The following is a 22,630-nucleotide window of genomic DNA, read 5'->3' as shown; positions in this document are numbered from 1 at the left end:
GATGTTGATCATTTTTCCCAACACACTCTTCAGAGGTAATACTATGTTTCTTTTTGTAATTTGTTTTCCTACCTGACCCAAACTATCCAATTAACTGGTCCTGTCTTCTGGTGCTTTCTCATATGTCAAACTGGACATTTCATGGTTCTAAGAACATATTACATCACTGTAGGGGCTGGAGTAAAATAGAGTTGCCTGCCCAATCTGTTTAAAGTTTTCTAAATGAAGTCCTTTTTCCCCTTTTCTAACAAAAGTAGATCTGCAACTGGAAATTAACAATATTTCAGCAAAGTTGGTGAGTATACTGTTAGAAAATCTTTGTGATCTTGCTACTTGTTTTTCTCAAAAGATTGGCATGCCAGCAGTGATTTTTTTTTAATCTTAGACATTTAATATTTTTTTGTTTGGGCTTTTAATTTCTCACTTGATTCTCTCAAGAGTGTTCTTGTGTTTGCTTTGTGCTAAGGACTGGTCTTAAGGAATCTTGATGCTGCATGATTATTTGAGGCTTGGCTTTCTCTCTCAAGGCTTGTGTTCCATTCAAGCCACTAAACCAACTGGCAGCGAGCTTCTCTCTGGCTTTTCACGTACTGCTGGGAGGCACAAAATCCAGTTTTATCCAGACAGCACTGTGAGGATGAGTTGCATGAAATTACTTATCCAGTCTGCTTGCAAAAAATTTACATTTCCTGTCAGCATATGCATTGTCTGTTATTAAAGACATTTCTAGGACTTAAAAATGCCATACCATATGAGAGTATGGTTTGCTATGTGGCACAGCAAACTGTAGGTCTATTCAAAAAAGTCAGTTTTGAATGTGTTATCATTTTAAAGTACATCCTTAAATGGATGAAGTGGCATATATCTTCCTACAGGAAATCAGAATAAAGAGGTTATATTGAGCAGTCATCATCATCATCTAGAAATGGGAAGTAAAATGTTTTCTATAGATTTTCTTCAGAGTCTTCGTGCGGATTTTTCTTTACTTCACACCAAATATCATTAAGCTGCTAGTAGCTGAAAATCTTGTGTGTGAGAACAGAAGATAGCTTTTCCCCATCAGTGAAGGCATTTTTGTTTAATAACAACTTTGATCCTTCTACTGTTGGCAATGGTCATTGAGAAATCCTGACATAAAGAAGGTATCTGCAAGATAAAGTTCTACAAGGGATGATTAGCAGCACTTAAGTTTCTTTCTGTTGAAAGGAAGAATCCCTGATTGAACAGTGCATTGAATGATATGACAAGCAAGTACTTGATCCCTGTCCAGCTGGAAAGGAATTGTATTCATCAGCAGCTTTTTAGCTAAGGATGTCTTTATATTTTCACTCTTTGTTTGAGTCTCTCCAGATCCTCCCTTTACTTCATGTCAGCACTATATAGTAGGTATGCCAAGTGGTTTTGAAATTTAAATTACAGTCTCTTTTTCAGATGTTATTGGAAAGAACATGTAATTTATAACCACGTGTTAGGAGTACAGGATGTTCATGGTTCACTGCCAATTCTTCTTTTGTAAAGTTAATAAAACTTTCATAAAACACTTATACACTTGTATATTTCATGGTAAAGATTTTTTTATCTCATAGGCTAATGTAAAGATTTATTAAAAACATTTTTTTGTTAAGAGGAGTGTCAATAGTTTGCAGCTGAGTGTAATTTTGAATTCCCAGTAGATGACAGTCTGACTGAAAATGACACTAACAGCTTTGTTGATTTAGCACTAAAAATAAAGGATTCTTTCAAATGATATAAAGCTCTAATACCCTGAGTGTGCTGAAATACACTTGAGACCCTTAAGAGGAGTTTCAGCGCAGTGTTCGCCAGCACTCTGGATTCCGGTGAACAAGCATGAGCGTGCTTCCTGGCACTGACCCACTGGGCTCCCACCTAGAAATTCATGGGAATCATCACGATGCTGCACTAAGAACAGAAACTGATATGTCTAAATGTGGGAGCCATCAGAGCCTTGGATAATGTCATGCGATGGACTTCCAGTAAGACCTTGTGACATCATTGGGACTAAGTTTTCCTTTTCTCTTTTTCCTCAAAAAATTGAGCACTTGAAGTATTTAATTCAGTAGCAACCCAAAACTACTACCATCTGATAGCTATGAAGAGGTATGTGAAAAGAGCTGATGGTTTCATGCCAGCTTCTGCAGGATGGTTGTTCACTCTCTTTTTGTGATGTGATAATTGATAGCTTTGCTGGCGATCTTGGCAAAGATGCTGAGGATTAAATAGCCCAAGAGATGGAACTTTCCTACTCTCCTAAGTGAGAAACAGACACGTTGGCCAGGCAGCATGGAAGAGTCTACACTGCTCCTGCTGTACTGTACTATACTAAATAAAAATACTGCAAAAGGGTTTCCTCCATCTTTAAACAGCTTTTATTCAAACTAAGAGTATTTAGAGCTATATTCTCATCTTTATCTGTTTTGAACCTATTTTCTCCTTGTAGTCTGGAATAGGTCAGGTAATACAGTGACAAAAATATTTTCCACAACTTTACAGCCACCTACCCTAAGCATCTGCATCAGTGTAACTGGAATAGAAAGCTCTACACTTCCTTAAATGATTGCATAAAGAAAAGAGATGAGGTGTAGAAAGTGACTTTGGTATAGAGTTGGTAACAAGTGCTAGAGGGCACTGATAAATTTGTGATATATAGGATCCAATTTTTTAATAAGAAATCTAAAAAGTACCTCTTTTAGTCTGGTAAAAAAAAAAAGATGAGAAATCACTATTTACTTTGAGGCTGCCAGCTTTTGTTATTTCATCCATATGTTGTGACTACTGCAGTACATTTTTGCTTTCTTTAGTGTTTTTCCTAAAACAATTCACTCCTGATAGACAAGTGGCTAAACTTGGAGAACAGAAGGGCTACATTTACAGATCCATAAATAGTAGTAATAATAATATCCACAAATGGCAGTTTGTGCTGTGAAAACAGTAGCACTGAATACTGTAGGAAGCAGAGAGAGATCTAGGAAAAACTAAGGATTTGTTGTATTTTTCCATTTTATCTTGCCTATGTGATAAAATAGAAATGTGGATCCTTAGAGAATCAATTAGTGTGCATAGAAATAAGGAGGAGGTAATTACATAGAGGGAGTTAAAGACAAAATGGTTGAAAACTTAATGTGTTTATAAGAAAATGTTGAGTGGCTGCTGATTCTTGACCTAGATCGTGCAGTGATCACAATTTTGACTCAAATAAAATCACTTTTTTAATGCAAATTAAAGTTCATATAATGGAGCAGCTTTTGACTCAGATTGACCTCCCAATAAAATGTGTGGGATGTATACACACAAATTATGAGAACATAAGTTGCCTTTCTGTATAGAGCTTTGCAAAGTGGCTGTTTTGGGTTTTTTTATTCTACATGCATGGGTTTCCAGATTCAGAAAAAATAAAGGAGAGAATCTTCTCACTTGTTGTAAGGGTCCTTGCAAAGTTCAACACTGATCAAAGAGCATCTAAACCATTTGAGTCATATGTAAATGTAGCATAATAAAGTAAAAATTCTGGGGGTTTGAGAAGCAATAGCACTTATATATTTATATATAAAACAGATGAAGAAAAGGGTGGCTATTCTCTGCAAGTAGCTCTGCTGTGCCAATTGTGTTATCTAAATGAGGTAATCCTATCCATTTTGAATGTCAAATGAAAAGCCTGGTGAGGTTCAAGATATTTCTGCATAGGCCATGGCTGAGGTGCAAAGCTAATTTGGCACCCTTCCTTAGTGAGGCTTGTGGGAAAAAAACCCCTTTATTAAATTACCTGAGAAAGCTGAAGATGAGAGGGTAGCTTTTATGCACACAAGCCCTTCAACATTATTGTTTTAAATTAATCTTTCCAGATCTGACAGAGCTGACCACCATGTTTTTTTTTATTTCCACAGTAAATTCTCTTCTCCTAAATTGCTAATAGGATAAATTTGTCTGGGGTAATTTTTGAATTTTTGATCCCATCCCATCAGCTTTGCTAAAACACATTTTTCAGGGAAGTGTTGTGTATTGTATGAAGATGAATCTGCAGAGGAAATAGAATCACACGGGTACCATTACTATTAATCTTCCTTAATATGATTAGAAAATGGACAAAACATATGTTAAACAGCTTGGGAAAGATGAACAATGTATAGAGAGGTCTTTAACACCTACCAATTGAAAATAAATAGTTTTATTGTTTACAGTTATTTTATTAGATATTAAATTTACAAACATTTATTTATTTCACCATAATTTTAATATAACATTTTTGAAATATGAAAGTCCTCTAGATAACTACAGTCAATATATTTGTCTTGGAAATTTCTTCTGTAGATAAGAGAAAAATGAAAAGAAAAAATAGTATGATTATAAAGTAGTGATTAGAACTGAGTGAAAAAAAAATTAATTTGTATTTTCCTCTGTTTTTCACTCCATAACTATTATCAGGGATTAAAGATGAGGAAAATTTGGATCAGCTGGTTTGTGGGTGGGATAGAACTGCTTCAATAGTGTCCTGTGAATGATGGAGTGTGAGTTAGATCAGATATTCCATGACTGTTTTATTAAACTCTGTGGGCCTTACATTGACAAGAAAAGGTGGCACGTGGTGTTTTCTCTCCCCAGCCCTTGCTCAGCACCCTGTGACCAACCTGCACTCCTGCACAGTGACCTCTTCCAATGGATCTGTTTTTGTCTAAATAAATACTAGACCACTGTCTCCTAACAAAACCATTCCATAAAATGCATTGTACAAAAACTAAAGGATAAAGCAAAGACATGAGGCATAATGCTTTCAGTGGTGCAAACTTGTTTGTGCTAGTACAGACTTAGTTAAATATTCACCAAATATATCTTAAGGTGTTTTGAATTTTTTTTTGTTATAAAATATACGTTAGAAGATTAAAGCATGTACAGAACATTCCTCCTTCTCATTCATGTCAAAATGAAATTGATAATTGCCAGTTTTTAACCAGCTCAAAAGATGCTTTCACAGCCTTCCCTTTGTAGGAGATTACTTATTGTTGCCTTTGATGTTGACATTATTTAATAGAGATCTTTTTTTCCTTTATGAATTGTTTCAACTTGCTCATGCTGTCTTCAATTTAATGAAGCTGTTGAGAAGAAAACTGTAAACAAATGAGATAGGATGGTTTAGGAAGAATGTGAATTGTATTCTTTAGCAAGAATTGTTTATGGGGATGGTTTCATAATATGTAAAACATATGGACCACCAGAAATCAAAATGTCAGACTTTAGATCTTTGATTTATTATTTCATGCAATTTACATTTTATCCACTCTTTTCTCCTCTCTTTTTCATTTTAACATATCATTTTTGTGGCAATAAAGCTGAACAAGATATGCTCCTGTTACAGGACTGTACCATTCATTGGAACACATCAAAAATGCTGAATGTCGTGAATGTCACTATTTGAAAGCTTACTAAGGATCTGCAGGTATTACACTTGAAAGAGACAATAAAATTTATTTTGCTTTTCTAATTATTTAGTTTTAGAAATATTTTGTTAGGTCCATCCACAGTACAGGTTTCCTGAGTCTGTTTTCAGGGCTTTTTTATACTTGCATTACCTGCATAAAAAAGGCTGCTTTCTCACCTAATGGCCATCCAGAACCACCAGATTTTGTTGCAAGAGAACCAGAACCAAGTCAGTTTTCAATATTTTTTTCTTTACTGAAACAATAAATCCATTTTTCTGCACTTTAATTGTGAGTGCACAAATACAAAGACTATATCACTGTAAAGTGCTAAGTTAATTTAACCTACATATTTTCCATTCTAGTAAAGGAAACCACTATGAACTATACCTAAGTGAGCTAAAGCTTATTTTAACAATATCAACACAAAATAGTGGAAATCATATTAATAGGATTCATTTGCCTTTGAGAGCTTCATTTCTTGGGAGTTTCCTTGAATTTTAACATTCTTGGGAAATTAAAACATGTTGCCTTGTTTGCTCCACACCTGTAGATGTTTTGCTAATTAGCTTCACAAATTCAACTCAGGTGTTGACTAGTACAAAATAATTTGCTGCCCACCAGAAAAAAAAAAAAAAAAAAAAAAAAAAAAAAAAAAAAAAAAAAGCTGGTGCGGAATTGTCATCAGGGAAAACAGGAAAAGAGGAAAAAAAAGTTGAGTAATCTTTGATCCTGCTTTCAGCAAACCTCTGCTGTACAAGTGAACAGGAGATCAAACGTGAACAGATTTTTGTGCTGTACTCTGCTATAGGAATCCAATACTCCAAGAATCCAATGTAAGTAAAAATATAAACTCTGCCAAGAACATCATAATTACTTAGAAATTATTACTGAGAAATACAAAAATGTGGTTTGTAAATATCCTGAACTGATGGGCTTCAACTGAAGGTGGCACTGGGCTGTTGTCAGTCAATTACACCTATTCAGGAGATCAGACTTTTGAGGGACATGGTATACAAGTAGAGCATTGCTAATGTTGGATAATATTCTGTTTTTCTGGGTGTGGATTTGTGAAATTTACCTTTTCCTGAGTCTTTCATAACCGGTGTGATTATTGGTATCCCTAGAGCTGTGTTTCAAATTTATTATTAAATAATTTCTTTGTAGGAGACTTCTGTGTTTAAAAAAAGTTACAGTGGGTGTTATTGTTTTCCTGTATTATTTTCTAGCAGAATTTAATTAATTCCTTATTTTTAACTAAGCTTTTTCTGGGAAATGGCATTTTGTTGGTTTTAGGATACATCTCTTCCTACACATACCTTTATCTGCATTAAGGTGGTCTGTGTACATTGTATTCTGGTATAGCTAGTTAGGGTTACAGTAGGATGTTTCAAGTTTGACTCTTTCTGGTGCAATCAAATGTAATAATCCATATCTGTGAATGTATTTATGCCACTGACAGGTGTTTTTTCCCCATTTGGCGTGAAGCTAGACTGATAGAAGTATATGTACACAGGATGTGTGTCTATATGTTGAGGAAGAGCAGGTTTACACCTTTTTATTACACCAGAATCACTAAGGAATACAGGTTTTGTGTGTAGAAAAAGCCTTAAACAAAGAGCTTCAAGGCACACTGTGTCTTAATGTGAGTAGCTGATGAATGAGAGAGAGAGTGAAAACAGTAGAAAGATGTTTTAGCTGAAACCCTGGAGCAGATGAACCTGTAATGCAGCTTTCTGGTGTTGCTTTTTTGATTGTGATTTTGCTTGGGCTAGAGAAGCTCTGTTGATTTTAGTATAATAGTTGCCAAAAATGTTGTGATTTTGTTCCTCAGCATAGTTAGCCCTCTCACAAGGCTCTCAGTAAGGTCCTTCTGTATGTTTTGGAATAACACCTGTGCCAGCAGCTTTTTACAACCTCCTGTGAGTGTTGTACATTGAGTGTTTGTGTGTGTCTGTCAGCTGGGCCAGGGTGGAGAGGGATGATTTCAATGAAATGGAACAAAGTCTAAATGCCTGGTTTAGGTGGCATCCACCCAATGACTGCTTCTACTCCTTTTCCTGCTCTCTCCATCCCACTCCTTCAATAAAAATTACATTTTCTTTAAAAGCCTTCTATACATTTGAAAGAAATCTAAATACTGAAGCATCTGGATGTGAACTATTTAGGGACGTAGTGAGCTCCCTTCTTCCTCGTATAATTCTTCATCATTGTCACTCCACCCTACTAAGGCTACCCACCCAGGCTTAATTTTGTTCCTTTCACTTGTTCCATACTGCAAATATTCAATTTTTACGCCTCCTGTGATTTCAAATCATGCATTAAATATACTTTGCAGGGATTTAAAAGAAATAATTTACTCTGTCATTTTAATTTACAAGTTTATGGGAGTTTTTCTCTTTTTTCCCCCCCTCTACAGTGAGCTATGTTGAGATATTTTTATATGTAAAGCTGGAATGCATAGTCTCTTTGATATTATGAAATTTGTTCATAAGATGCTTTAGCAGATTGATTAATGGTACCAATCTTATTTTTAAGTCAAAGCAGAACTCTTGATTCTTTTTTTTTTCTTTCTCTAGGTATTTACCTATCTTTGGTACAATAGAATAATACCTTTTTCTTTCAAGCTATTGCTCTTCAATGCTGTTTTTCCAATAGTATCTCTAATCTCTGCTCTCCCTCCTATGGTAATTAGCTCCTTTCTGTGTGACTCAGCCCACTAGGCAGCAACAGAGCCTAGATCAGTATTAGGTCAATTAATAATAATTGTCAGCTTTCCACATACTCAAGGAAAGAGTCCCATGCAAGAGGCTCTGGCTGATTTTGGGTAATAAGAGAATGAAAAACTTTTAGGGACTAAAGAGTAGCTTTTGCATGATATTGCATGATAGCTTAGGTAGTTTTACTTCTTAAAACCAGCTACACGAGGACTGGGGGCTCTACACATGCTGATTTGAAGTATCTACTATGGTAGTAAGAGAATAACATTGGTAGAAGGCTCAGCTGCCTGTCAAGGGAGATAGAGCTGGCTAAGACGTGCTTGGTGTTCACTCCTGCAGCCTGTGCTGGCTAAAATGGACATTTAAGCATATATGATGGTGATATAAGCATATGGTGATCTCTGCTGCCCTGTAATGCCATGCTAGACCATCACCTGTCATATTGTAGTAAGAAAAAAGCAAAATATTTCTCATTCCAAATGATGGTGGCACTGTTTTCCAATATTTTTGCTGTAGTTCAGCATGATGGAATCACTTTAGAATATGAACCATCCGTTCAGCCCTGAATTGCTGCTGAATATAACCAGGCTCTCACAATGTCCTGCTTTGTTGTGTGGGTCAGGATAAGGCTTTTGGTGCTCTTCTGAAACTGAGCTTTGGTGTCTCTCAGTGTGAACCTTGGCACATGAAAATTTCTTTGTGGCTTTAAACATTTTAAAGTTGGGGTTTTTTTCAGCACCAGTGACCAAGAGAAGTAATTATATGTGGCTTGGACTTACTTCAATTCAGAAATAAACATGTAATTAGGAGATAATTATAGCTATGAGATAATTTGATATAAAGGAGGTGTAAATGTAGATTTGGGATAACTTTCACTACATAAAAAATCTTATTTACCTGTGGTTTTGTTCACATTTTAAGAACAGCTCTTTCAGTTCAGGGCTTGTGATAGAAGGAACTAATTAATTGCAGAGATAACCTTCCTGATGATTCAAAGCTTTTTAATTACTTGCTAAAGTTTCTTTGACAGATCTGTATATTCTGCCCTTGTTGCTTAAATGTCCATACAATATTTTCCTGAGTTAGAAGCATTTGGATTGATGCCTTGTGAAGGCTGAGCTAGAACAGAGACAAGACCAGAGTTAAAGAATAAAGTAGGGATTTATTAGGAGGCCTCAATGGATCCACCTTGGGCAGCACAAGAGCCCATCCAGGGCTACACCCAAAATGAACCAAAATGGTCACAAAATGGACAACCAGTCATGGGGTCTCACTTTTATAAGTTCTGGTTTATTTGCATATAGGAGTTAATTGTCCAATTATAGCTTTGGGTTATGAAGTCCCATCTTTCTTGTTTTTCTCTCTTCAGTCCACTGTTTTTCATGTTCTTGGGCATGGAATTTGGATCGTTTTTCCTTGGTCCCCAGTTAGAGAAGGAATTGTTTTGTCTCCCTACTCTGAAGGTAGCTCTCCATGTGAAGAGAGCTCATCTTCCCCTAATATGAAGCTCAGAACCACACACTAAAAGCAGTACAGGATCTGAAAAATATAAAAGCTGAAGCCTGAGGCATCAGGATCAGTCCTTCATACCATCAGAAAGCACAGGAAAAATGCTTGGGTCTGGAGCCACAGGAATTGACATCTGTATCAAAGAAAGACACAAACTGCTCACTGGAGCTTTACGAGGAAAAGTGAGCACACCTTCCTGAGAAACAAGGCCTTGGGGGCTGCCAGGAGAAAAGGAGAGCAGATATTTCTGGATAATTGCCTCTGGTCCAGAGCTGAGTGTTAGACAATGTCTCACTTTCTGAGTTGCTCTCGCCCCTGGCAACTCCTGGAACAGAGGGACTGGACAATCTAAGTCCTCTGCTGAAGGTATTTGGGCACCTTGCTGTCAGCTGGCTGAAATGGCTGTAACAGCCTTAAGCTGTGTGCTGCTGCCAGCTGTGCTGTAGCTGTCTGTCTGTCCTTGGAGGGCCACCCTTGTAAGCATGCTCTTCCAAGCTATTTTCAGAAAATGGTATTTAAGGAGCAGAAGAGAAGACAGGCTTTTTATGTTACCTCTCATTGTCAAAGCGTTTCTGCAGCTGTTAGAGCCTACATTCACTCCAGCATTTGTGGTACAATCCTTCAGCTCTTAAATAGTTCAAAACACTGGTTAGAAAGAGAAGTCAGAAGCCTTAGAATACAAATGGTGTTCTATGTATAATTTAGTGTCTGTATTTTATTTCAGACATGCCAAATCAAATGAAACCAATAATATTGATATAAAACAGTGCTGGAAATTTTGTACTAAACAGTGCACAGCTTTTGGGAAATAGGCTGGGAAAGCTGAGAGACTGGTTCAAAAAAACCGAAGTTTACTTCTAGACAAAGCTGTACTTTTGCAGTAGTAGAGATATCTTTATACTCTTGGCAAACCAGTAGAAAATAAGACCAGTAAGAAAGGCAAGGAGAGAGCTCCTAACTCATTGTTGTGGCCACTATGTGTTGGCTTTCACATGCTCACAGACACACCTTGGTCATGCCAGACTGGAGCCTGGTTCAGCATAAATTACTGCAGCATAAATTACTGTAGCACTTAAGATCTCTTGGACTGTGAAAATTCTATTTCTACCAAGTAAAAGAACATATCCACCTGCAAAATGTTTTCCCTGGTGGCCGATGTCTTGTGAGTTTTCATATCAGTGGATTATTACAGCTCCTTGATGATCTTGGGAGGAATAATCCAACTTTTACCAATTTCATTTTGTCTGCACAAGGTTGTGGGGGTTTTTGGTGTGGGCTTTCTTTTTTTTTTTTTCACAGCACTATTTTGTGTGTGTGTGTGTGCGTGCATGCCAGGATTTATGACTGAATAAACCAAATATAGAACAGACCACTTACATAATATTTAACATATGTTATAATGTCAGATGTGAGTTAATTTTAGAAAGAGTAATGGAGCGAACCAGACAAAATGGATCATCACTTTTCCCTGAATGTGATTAAGCAAAGAGGAAGGATTCTATCCCACCCCACCCATGTATTCGGTATAAATTTCCTGCAAATCCTTTAGCAGAGAAATATAAAACTGACTTCCAAGTGAATATAGACAGATGTTGGGTGGTCCTATTTTGCACATGATTATTCAGTGCTCTTCTATAGGAACACACTGGTTCCCATCCAAGTAAAAAGCCTGAAAAAATAGATTCTTCATCACATTGTCCAATCTAAAGGTAATGTATTCTCTAAAAGAACAAAATTCAGATAAAAAATGCCTCATTTTTGGGCATTAATGGGCCAATAAAAAAATTAGATTAAAACCCAATTGTTACTGAATTCTGAAGTAGTGTGGGTGTTGCACTGAAAACTATTAAGGCTCTTACTTTGTATGAGTAATATGTGTTATGGTAATGTCTAAATTTCTATTCAAGCTGAAGAAAATTTGTTTCAAAAATATGCAAAATTTATTAGAGAAGTAGAGAAGTAACTAAGAGTCAAACTCTGATCCATCTACTCCCTACACGTGTGAATGGGAACTGATGTGTGTAGCTTCATGCTAATGGATGCTCAACACAGTGAACTGTGTGTCTGGAGCTAAAATGCCAAGGCCTCGTGTTTGGCAGCTTGGACTGAATCTGAAACCCGCAATTCTGTGCAAAATGGTGAGAGGAGGATAATTTTGGTTGTTTCCCTTTGGTTTGCAAAGAGCAAACTGGGTAGGCTTGACGATTTCTGATCAAAGATGGTTAGAAAATAAAATACTATCAATGAGATCCTTCTGGACCCAGGGAATTTTGTAGTATTCTGTAGGAAGAAGTGGTAAACCCAGAAATCTCAATTTATATTTCACCTAATATTTTTCTTGCTCATGTGTTACCATTTTTTACTGGCTATTTCATGTTGCTTCTTCACCTCACACTAATTCTCACAATATCTGCTATTTCCTCACTTAAATGACTTGTGGACCTATAATTAGTCCTGTAGCTGTTTGTTTTAAGGCAAATCATCTTAGGTTCATGTGCATGTTTAGTTCATTAAGACAGCCAATAGAGGAAGATCTAGGGATGCTAAGAAAAATATAAGACATAACATCGGGTATGACATAACTTTAGTTTGAAAGTTCTGTTGTAGTTAATTTTATTTAAGATATAACAGCTTAAGAGAAGCTTGTTAGAGCACTGTAAATATGTGGGTATGCTTCAGGCAACACCAGAGTCCTTGTTCAACTTGCTCAGGTTTTTGTTTCAATTGCTGAAGTTAATTTAGTGGCAAATCTTCAGCAATGATAAATGTATTTTAGATCTATATAGAAAGCCAAAGAATCTTTTTCACTTTCTTTCTTTTGGAAACAATTCTTTAATTTCTTTTATTTGGAAACCAAATAAAAACCCCTAAGACTTCAGCGAATGTTGGGACTTCACCTATGAGAGATTAGGAGAAAATTTCTTTCCTAAGATCTGACAGCTGAAAATTACCAGGAATTCTGGCCCACCTACAGATAAACAGACATTTTATTCTGAAAGAGGTTTCTAGAATTTCAGCTGTCTCTCTCCTACTCATGCTTTACTGGCAGTATTGTGTACAAGCTGAATTTCTTTGTAGAGCAGTACTCCTCCAGAAAAGTGTCACACGTCCTTCCTCTGGGCAGGTTTCAGGAAAAGTGTCAGAAGTGAAAGCCAGTGCTACCAGCTGTAGGAAAACAACATTTTTCTTCCCCTGTGAAGACGAGTTCTGTGGTGCTGACCTCCTGGAATGTTTGTGGCCAGCATTCATCATGACCCAGCTCTGTGGTGGGCCAAGTCCTGCAGAGTGGCTGCAGAACCCAGATGGAAATGCTGGCTCACTGCAGGATAATTTATTTTGGTTAAATGGGGTTGCAGACTACAAGCTAAATTTTAGGTTATCCTGATGGTAAAATTATATGTCATAAACCAGAGGGAGAAGTTTTGTTTGACCTTTCATAATAAAGGACTGGGGAGTGACAGAAGATGTGCAGGGAGAATGTATTAGCTAGAAAACCCAATTGGAAGCAATTTGGTATTCTAAATTCTGTCAGATTCCACACTGTGAATAACAAAGCCCAAACAAAATAATAAAATGAAATTTAAAAAACACCAATATTTTATGGTTAGTTTAGGCTATCTTGCCACCCAGGCAGAAATCTAAGAAAGTAGTTAACATTGTTGTATTCCAATTTCCAATTTGATTAATGAATTTTTTATATTCAAAATCTCTTCTTTTTAATATTGCTGATAATGAATAAAAGTGACCAGGAAAACCCCAGCTGGTTTTTCATTTATATTCACAGTATCTGCACAAGCAGCACAACTGTATTCCATAGCATATGTAGCTGAATGGGTAAACTCAGCTGAAACTTTTTAATAAAACAAATTATGGGTAAATAAGTTTCCAAACACAGTTTTCTGCATATTCATCAGCCTAAAGTTTTGCTTTGCATTATTTAGCAGTAATTTTCTAGACAGCATAAAAGTTCACTGAAGTTCTTAGAAAAACCTCAACAAAAGCTCCAGCAAAAGTCTAATTGTGTATTCTGTATTTAGTACTGGCTGACATGGGGATTAAAGATTAAGCTTTGCATGCAGAGGTAGCTCTATCTTAATCATAATAAAACTCTCACCATTTCACACTATTGAAGCAAAAGTAATCAAAGCCTTGCCTTGGTTGTGTCCAGATTCATTGATAGTATCTGAAGAAAAATTAGGCATAGAGTCCATTGTGAACTCTCACTGCTGTATTCATGCAAAGTTTGAAGGCAAAAATCTCTTTTGGTTCTGTTTATGGAATGGTTTTAAAAGTCTGAATATAGTCAGAGCTTCCTGGCTGGCTGTCAGTGATGTCACAGCCGTGTCGATAATGCCCTCTAAGTGCAGGACTCTGACTCTTTCTCTCTCCGTTTTGATTTAAAAATTCCATTTCATAATAGCAAAAAGACACCTAAAGGAAAGCCTTCAGCTTCTTGCCTTATCACACTATCCAAAGCATATAATAATTCTCAGAAAATGCACTGCCTGTCATGTCTTACTGCTTAAATATAGGCCAGATGATCTGCCATACAGACAGGATGGTGTAAGCACTGCACTGGAATGGCAGGGAAAAGTCTAACTTTATCCTCAACTTCCATGGCAGCAGAATTCAGAACAGCTCCAGTTAGAGTTCACAAACATGGGTGCAGGGAAAAAATTATCTTTCCTCTCAGTATTGATCAAGCCACACAAATGACATTAACCCTGGGCGAGGCCCATGTGGCAGCAAAGCAGATGCTCTGGGTCAGACTCTCAGATCAGTGGAAATTATTGTAGTTTATGTCCAAGGCTGTAGAGAGCTTTCATTTAGAACATATTATTGCAAATACCAAAACAGAGAAGTGCTTGGGCCAAATTTACCTGTGGTGAGCTATCACTAATAGCCTCAGCCTTAACTTTTTGAATTGTCAGTTATGATTTTAGTTGGTTACTTAGTACAAAAAAAAAGTTTTAAAATAAATATCTAAATCAAGGGAGAAGTGGACAGCCTTTCATTTTCTTTTAAGAGGCCATATTGCTTATTTCAAGCAGAGCTGGTAACATTCCAATGTTCTTTTGATAAGCATATTAACCAAGACCAAAGACCATGGGAACAAAAAGAAAATGGCATTGTGGGTTATGCAAGAAAGCATTTTTGTTTTCATTTCTGTGCAAGACAAGTGGTGTTGCAGGATGATACAGAGCAGAACTCATTGTTAATGCGTTTTTGCTAGGAAGTTCTCAGAAGACAAGGGGTCTCTGGAAACTGAGCTTTCAGACAAGGTCAAGGGTAGCAAAATGCTTCTGGACACTATTCTTCAGGCTAGCAGTCTAGTCTGTATTTTTCTCATACACTGGCTGGAAACATTAAAAATAGCAGTTTAATTATCTCAGTTGAAATTTACTGCAAGATAAAAAGAATACTGTCAACTTTGTTAAAAGAACTTACAGGTACTCTCTCTGCCCTTTAGTCTGTGTGGCACTTTTTGCTGATATATGGTAATTTTTCTGGTGAAAAAAGGGTTCTCACATTGTTACTTTTTGGGAGCTCTACCTGAAGATGAGAAATGGAGAGCCCACTTGTGCAGTGCTACACAGAGAATATCTGGTGAAATTAATTTAAACCAAACAGATGTCAAATATACAAAGTAAACAAAATGCATACACTGTAGTTTCCCAAGAAAACCTTTAATTTATATTTACAAAAATGCTGCTTAGGACAACAGATAAAACAATCTATTATACATCTATGTACAAGCTGTTCTGAGTTGATCATATTCCTTTAATTAAAGCACTTATGAGCTAGGCCACTCTCATAATAACAAATCTTCTGTCCTTTTCTTAGTCAGAATCTTTTGGAACATAGGAGAGCCTAAGAAAAATGGAAGCTATTAAGATTAACATATTCATATTTAACAAATGGGTGTTTTTGCATAAGCAATGAATCTCCTAGAATATATCACACATTATTTCCTGCAAATGGTTCTATGAAGTAGGCTTTTTCTTTTTGTTCCTCCTTTAATATGACTGCATTCAGCTACATCTGAGAAGTCCTGTTCACTGTTCCCTTATCAGTGAGCTGACTTTCTAATTTAAAGGCAAACTTCTGTCTTTTAGATATGAAGAAGCATTTCTACAGCAAAATTAGTGTTCTCTTTCTGGTCATAGAATGATGATATATTTGTGGTGTAAGAGATATAGGATTAACTACTACAAATAAAATTAGAAATTAATCCTCTGTAGTACCTTTTAGACATTTTTGCTGTGTTCTCATTAGATGGATGTTGTGGTTTAAACTTTTAAAGTAAAAATTTCTTATATCTTAAACTTGGAAATAAAACAAAACCCTCCCTCTGTAATAGGTAATATTTACCCCTCCTTTTGCACAGGCATTTGTGTTTTGCCCTTGCATGCCAATAAGTAGCGTTCTCCTGATGGATAATTTTGTCCACAGCTGTCCTTCAGAGTTTCTGTCAGTTACTTTTAATTGAAAGAAAACTTTCCATAGCAATGATGCTCTCTTGAAAAGTAACTTTCATTTTTTCCACGTAAAACTACAGCCAGTAGCCTGAGTTGGTGGTTCTGGCACTTTAGAAATCTTTATTCCACTTTTTATTGGCCCTCTGAGGAAATGAGAAACAAGCAAGAAAAGAGAATGCACAACTGAGGTTAACCTCATCTGAACCTTTAGCTGCAAATACTCATGGATCATTCTTATGTGACTATTTTGTGCAGAAGCTGTAGAGAATGAAGCAGATTTATATCAATCTCCAGTATAACAGTTTTGTAAATCTACCACAACCATCTTCATCAAAGGTGCATAAATGTTTTATTTTCACTGCCTTGAAGATCCATTGCACGTTAAAACAGTCTTCCAACAGCATGACTTGCATCTTTTCAGGCCAGAATGCACTTTTTTATCAGGCACCTTCTGCAGAGTCTCTCACTTAAATTACCATTAATCTTCTGTTATGATTCAAATAATAATCAGGGTAGTTGATACAGTCTTATCTGTGTTTTGGTTGGGCTGAAAGGCTGCTCCAGGGACTGATCTTGATAACAGTGTCACAAAGGTTCCTGCTTGAATCACCAAATGCAGTACAGTTCTATCCTTATTCTCCACACAACCCTACTTTTTACCTTCTGATGTAAGCCCCAGGGGACATGTTCTGCTAGGACACTTGGGTCTGAGAGGGTCCTCTCTCATCTGTTGCTCACAAAAATTGCTGCCTATATGGAAAAAACACCTTCCTCAAGATCTGGTTACAGATGAGTACATGGAATAAAACTGGTGGTGCCTGCAATATTTAATAGTGTGAGCAGTGCCTCTTATCTCTTCTGTCAGAAACTTGTAGTGCTGGTTGAATCTTTACCTCCCCCTGTTCTAGTGGACTCTCCAAAAGAATCCCTAATGTTCTCTATGTGGTTCATCTCATGCCATCCCTTTTTTGGTGTCTGGGGTTGGCTAAAGGTGTTCTTTCCCTTCTCTGAAAGAGCTGCAGGAGATGGAAAAGCCTGGCCATTGTATTTCTGTGGAGAGACTATGGAGCAATATGTGATTGCTGAAGTAGGTGTCATGTTTTGTTTGGGGGTGTAGCAATGCCTGCTCTCAGGAGGCATTGTCTGCTGTTATCATCCTGTTTCTTCAGGCTGATATTGTCTGAAATTGGAGAGGACATGATGTCTGTGTCAGTCCCATAGCTAAAAGCCCACTAGGGATCGAGGGTACTACAGTGAAGATTTGCTTCCCATTTTCTGTTTCTTGCAGGAAGTCAGAGTGCATAATTTAAGAGCTAAAAAAAATCTGGGGAAAAAAGAGGGAGAGGGTTGTTTTTTCAGGTTCTATGAAATGTTCACAGCACAGTTCCATGAGTTGTCAACACAATGAGACTGACAGCAAACTTTGCCAAGAGTCAAGAAAAAAGCCTTGAGTTTTTAAACCAGCATTGCTACTGAGTTCCCTGTCATCAAACCATGATGTAAATTTTATTGTGTTCTTTGGAGAGAAGGCCACACTTCTGGTAACCTCTCTGTAGATTGAGCTATGCATGGAGCCTTCTTCTACTGAAATACCTATGAAATCCAGTTCTGAATATTTCTTGTATCTGTGTCTTGTTCACAAAGACAGCAGCTCTTTTTTTTCAAAATGCCAGCCTTCATTTTTGCTCTAGAAATCTGCTCGAATATGAATCTCACTCATTCAGAAATGGTGTGGTTATGGGCACTGTCTCAAGAAGTTTCCCCTGCTAAAAAATTCAGGAAGTCAAGCAGTAAAAGTTAACACAGCATATGAATTTTGGTTAGCAGCAATACACCCCTAACTTTTCTTCCTTTAAACTGCCAACAGTTTAAAAAAAGACATTTGCATGTAATCATTAACATTTTTGTTTTCAATTACCACTGAAAAGGATTCAGGCAAGAAATTATGGTAGATCTGACCAAAGGATGAAAATCTAATTTTGTGGCAACATCCGAAGTTTCAGCACATATGTTCCTTGATGGAGTGAAAATAAATCCCCCTAACACTTTCTGAAAAAAATTTAATTGAGTTAAAGAAGAAAGGTGCTAGAGTAGGTTGGGATGTCTGAGGACCCCTTTCCTTACTTGCCACATAAAATTTTCTTGTCAAACCAGCAGCATCCCTGCATTCTAGATTTGCTATAACAGCCTTTTTAAAATCTACTCTTTCTCAAAAGCTGGATATGTTTTTACTACCTTTAATACTCGGGCACCATGAGTAATTCTTCTAATTCAGGCTATAATTTATTGTAGTTTTCATTGCAGCTAAATTGCATAAAGTTTTGGTTTTGTTCCCACAACAGCTTTCACATCACATTCTAGTCTGAGGACATCATATGTGTTTAGCATATATACATAGCAACATGCAGATACTCCACACAAATTGTCTCTGGTTCCAAGACCTGATATAGGACAGAACATCTGCAATAGCATCATTATTGCTATTTCTACATGTCATGTTTATTCTAAGTGCAGAAATACATATTGAAGGACTCCCTGAATTAGGAGTTTGGTTTGGGTTGTTTTTCTTCCTTGTAAAAAATAGGAATAATAATGTTCTTCATGAATTAAGGAGCAGACTACATTACTTCATGAAAATTTGCTGGTTTTAACATGGTGGCTGGTAGCATTTCACTTCACTCATGAATAAAAGTTGGTCTGCATGAACAGCCATGAATCAAGTGGAAAATGAAAAAAAAAAGGATCTAATAGCACAGATGTGATTACTGTCTTTTGGTACTCAGGATGGTGTATGTGAAAGGTACATGATTGTCATAAAAGACTTTCCTAGAGATTTCTGAAAAGTGTTCTTCTTAAATCTCTCTAAAGAAAGCGGAGTAGTTTTATAAAAACTAAATTCTGATCCATACATATATTGCTCTAACTACTGACATGCAGTATGGTTTTCAGATATTGACTGGAGACAGCTTTCAGTACATGCACAAACAATGGAGAAGTGGATCTGATGGGGTGTCCTGAAGCTGTCCTGTCTCTTGATATTAAGAATATTAAGGTTGATCTTTTATTAAGAGAAATTGTTTTGGACATGCAGAATGACTTGTGGAAACTAAAGTTATTATGACATTTTCTTATTAAGACCTCTTAGGCCCATTCTTGTCTGGAATTCAGGACAATTGTATCCATTCTGATCTGCCTGTTTCCTGTGATTGCTCTCTTTGGAAATTAAAATTATTTCCCAAGTAAAACATGCTTCTTCCAGGAATACTTGTGGTATTCTCTGCTACCAAGTAGCTACTGATGTCCACTCTTAAGGAGAGTTTGGAGTCTGTGAAGAGCTTCTGGCTCACAGAACCTATAAACAGCCTTTGTTATACTGACTCAGTAGAAGGTGACATTCAATTTTAAAGTTCCACTTCCTTACAATTAACAGCTGATTACACTTGATGAGTTAGATTGTTTCCTTTGAGCCAATTCTCAGTCAACAGAGTCTATGAGTTGTTAAACATTCCCATGTACAGAAACAATAGGAAGTGATTAAAGTGGGGCCAGTCTGGTCATGGTCATTGCAAAGGAAACAGCCTTATCCTTAGAAAGTAAGGAAAATAAATACCTTGGTATTACCCAGACTAGATAGAAAGTTTACTTCAACAACCTCACTTAACAGTAGCCATTTTTCCTAAAAAGAGATCTATCTTGAAGGCTAACCAAAAAAAAAACCAAAAAAACCAAGTTTGATATTGGTGAAAGGTATTTTCTGTCTCTTTTCCCCTTTTTTCCATCAGTATAATTGATTCTATTGTTACTATAAGTATTTCACTTTTTTTTTTTTTTGTAAATATATTGAAGTGGGACTATGATATTTAAGGGATTGGAATTTGTGTCTGAAGGAATCTTTGCCCTAGTAGTACAGATTTCCTCTAGCAAAAGGTATAACCAATAAGATTTCCTGCTCCATCATGAGATCATTCCAACCACATCCTCTTCAGACAAATGAGTTCTGCTCTGAGCAGACTATTATTATTATCACCTCACTAAACCTTTTTTTATCTTGATAAGGAGAATTTCCCTGTAGTTTAGGTACAGGCCAGGGGTTAAGGAAGTTTAGCTTCAGGTATTCTGTCTCAGAACATTATATTGTTTGCTGATGATCCCTTCTTAGACTTCTGGCTTTTAAGATTTTAGGATCCGTGGTGCTTTGTTCCACTAAATACCATTGTGGGGAAGGCCAGGGTCAACACTGAAGAAATATAGGCACCAAGAAGGGAAGAGTAAAGTAATATTTTTATCTCTTTGTTACTCAGAGAGATAAAAGATTGGACAGTTGTATTTTCACACAGGAAAAAAATTGTTCTTAAGTGTCCTGGGATTATGGTGTTGCTGGGATTATTTTTTAATTAATTGCTTAGATTTGAAGTTACGTAGTTTTCCAATCAATAAGCAGAGAATGAGAGATAGAAAGAAGGTGGTTGCACAGTTCAAGTTCCTCTTGAGTCATAGTCTCTGGCTTAGGGAAAGCAAAGGGCTATATTTTGCATTTAAAGTATGAAATGTGTGATGGAAAAACAGAGTATCATGGTGAGTAGTCTGTCACAGGGAGGTGAGCAATGTGACATAATTTCCATCCTATTCCACACTGTGAAAAGTGTCTGAGCAGCCCTGTGTCCTCAGCAGCATGAGGCTGGGCTGGGGTGGTTATGGTAGAATGCAATTGCTGTGTTTTGGAACAGTCCCTCCCTTTTATCATCCAGGAAAAAATCCATGCAGTGATCTTGTTGTTGCACACTCTCCTCAACGTGTTCAGCTCCCTTTGCAGCCACCATACTTTACAGGGGAGTTGTGCCCCAGCCATCATTTTACTGCTCTTAATTACATGTTGCTCAGGAAAGATGAACAGCTCTTAAAAAAAATCTTGGCTCAGAATGATTAGATTAAGATTTCCTCTCTTCTGACTCTTTTGTTTGAATTTTTAGAATTATTTGCTTTAATTCTACATCTGGGGAAAATTCTATGGTTTATTTATAAAAATGTCAGATGAAATAATCAGTGTGATTCTTTCTGGCTTTTGGAGTCTAGAGATCTATAGTGACTAACTAGAATTTACTTTAAGTGGTTCCTTGTTTAGGTTGTCTGCTAACATAAAATACAATAACCAGGATGATTCCACTTCAGGAAACATATTCTACATGCCCACCTTAAGATTGCTAGGCAGATAGTAGTGGTAGAAGAGACAATTAAGGAAAATTTGCTTTTCCAACAACCAAGAAACTCATTGTACAAAATTCTGTGTTTCTCCTGGACGAGAAAAATGCTTGTCTATTTTCATGACAAATTTCAGTCCAGGTACAATTGGAGACCTGTGTTCTTCCTTCGTATCCATTCCCACCTAGCCAAGGGATTGCATAGGATCTCAAATCTGTCAGAATGTGCCTTTAAAGGTTAACTGTACTGATTAGGAGGGACTGAAAATATGTTTAAAATTAAGCACATGCTTAATTATTTGTGACCTAAGATTTTGCATGAGATTTTTGTCTGAGCTTTATTTCAAAGTCTAAACTCCAAAGCTCTGATTTTGAGGGGTTTTAAATGAAAGTTTGACATCAGGCAATTCTTCCATCTTCTATCATGTTTCTAAGAACTCAGACATGGAATAAATCTCATGAAAAAGTCACTTGCTGTTAGTGTTTTTAATGGAAATTATAGATAAAAAGTGTCTGCTCAGCCATCAACTGCGTGTTTCTACTACTACATACTTGCCCTTGGTTTGCATACATATTCTTTCTCATAGAATACAAGTTAAATAACAGGTACTTTTTTTTTAAGAGCAGCCTAACACATCTAATTTCTGCAATTTCTACCTATGGTTTTCCTCTTAAAGGTAATTTGTTTCCTTTCAAGTAATTACAAATTGTACATTTCCAGTCACATTATGCCAACATCAAGACTGATAACTAACTAGTTTGATTCCACTCTTATCAACATTTTATGAAAATTAGAAGTGAAAACATCACACTGGGACCTTTAGAGTTGCTTTAAGTTGTTTTGAATAAATAGCAGGGTCTCTTGTAGCTCTAATGATTAGAACAGCTAAAAAGATTCCACTACAAGTTGTAATGCATCTCTCTCTATAAGAACCCTGGAAACCTGTTCATCCTGTTTTATTTTACTTCTACTGTGTAGTGGCGTTCTTAGAGATGCATAAATGCTATTTTAAGTTCTTGCAGAGTTTAAGCCTTTCTGAGTTGGAATAACATGTCTCTAGCTTGTCTTTTAAGGCAATCCTGTCCAGGCAGAAACACTTCAGTTACATTTGGCAAACATTGTCTATTCACAGTCATTGTTAAGTAAAACAATTTTTATTGTCTTTTTTTCTTCATATGAATTAGATACTTAGTATTAAAATGAACACATTTTACAGCTTGGTTTTGTTGTTGTATTGGGAGTTTTTTGGTTGGTTTTTTGTTTTGCTTTTGGTTTCTTTAAGAAAGAAAAGATC

The 22,630-nt window shown here is 36.6% G+C and overlaps 1 long non-coding RNA gene across 1 annotated transcript in view; it reads left to right on the top strand.

The window, feature by feature from the left end:
* The first annotated feature begins 6,126 nt into the window (after positions 1–6,126).
* The window catches only part of LOC135449220 (uncharacterized), a 94,894-nt gene continuing 78,390 nt past the window's right edge, over positions 6,127–22,630 (top strand). Inside the window, exon 1 of the long non-coding RNA XR_010440689.1 lies at positions 6,127–6,265. This is a non-coding gene — a long non-coding RNA (uncharacterized LOC135449220). The remainder of the gene's footprint in view (positions 6,266–22,630) is intronic.

The sequence above is a fragment of the Zonotrichia leucophrys genome, chromosome 5, assembly GCF_028769735.1.
Source record: "Zonotrichia leucophrys gambelii isolate GWCS_2022_RI chromosome 5, RI_Zleu_2.0, whole genome shotgun sequence".
NCBI classification, from domain to species: Eukaryota; Metazoa; Chordata; class Aves; order Passeriformes; family Passerellidae; genus Zonotrichia; species Zonotrichia leucophrys.
This window is presented reverse-complemented; position numbering and strand designations above follow the sequence as displayed.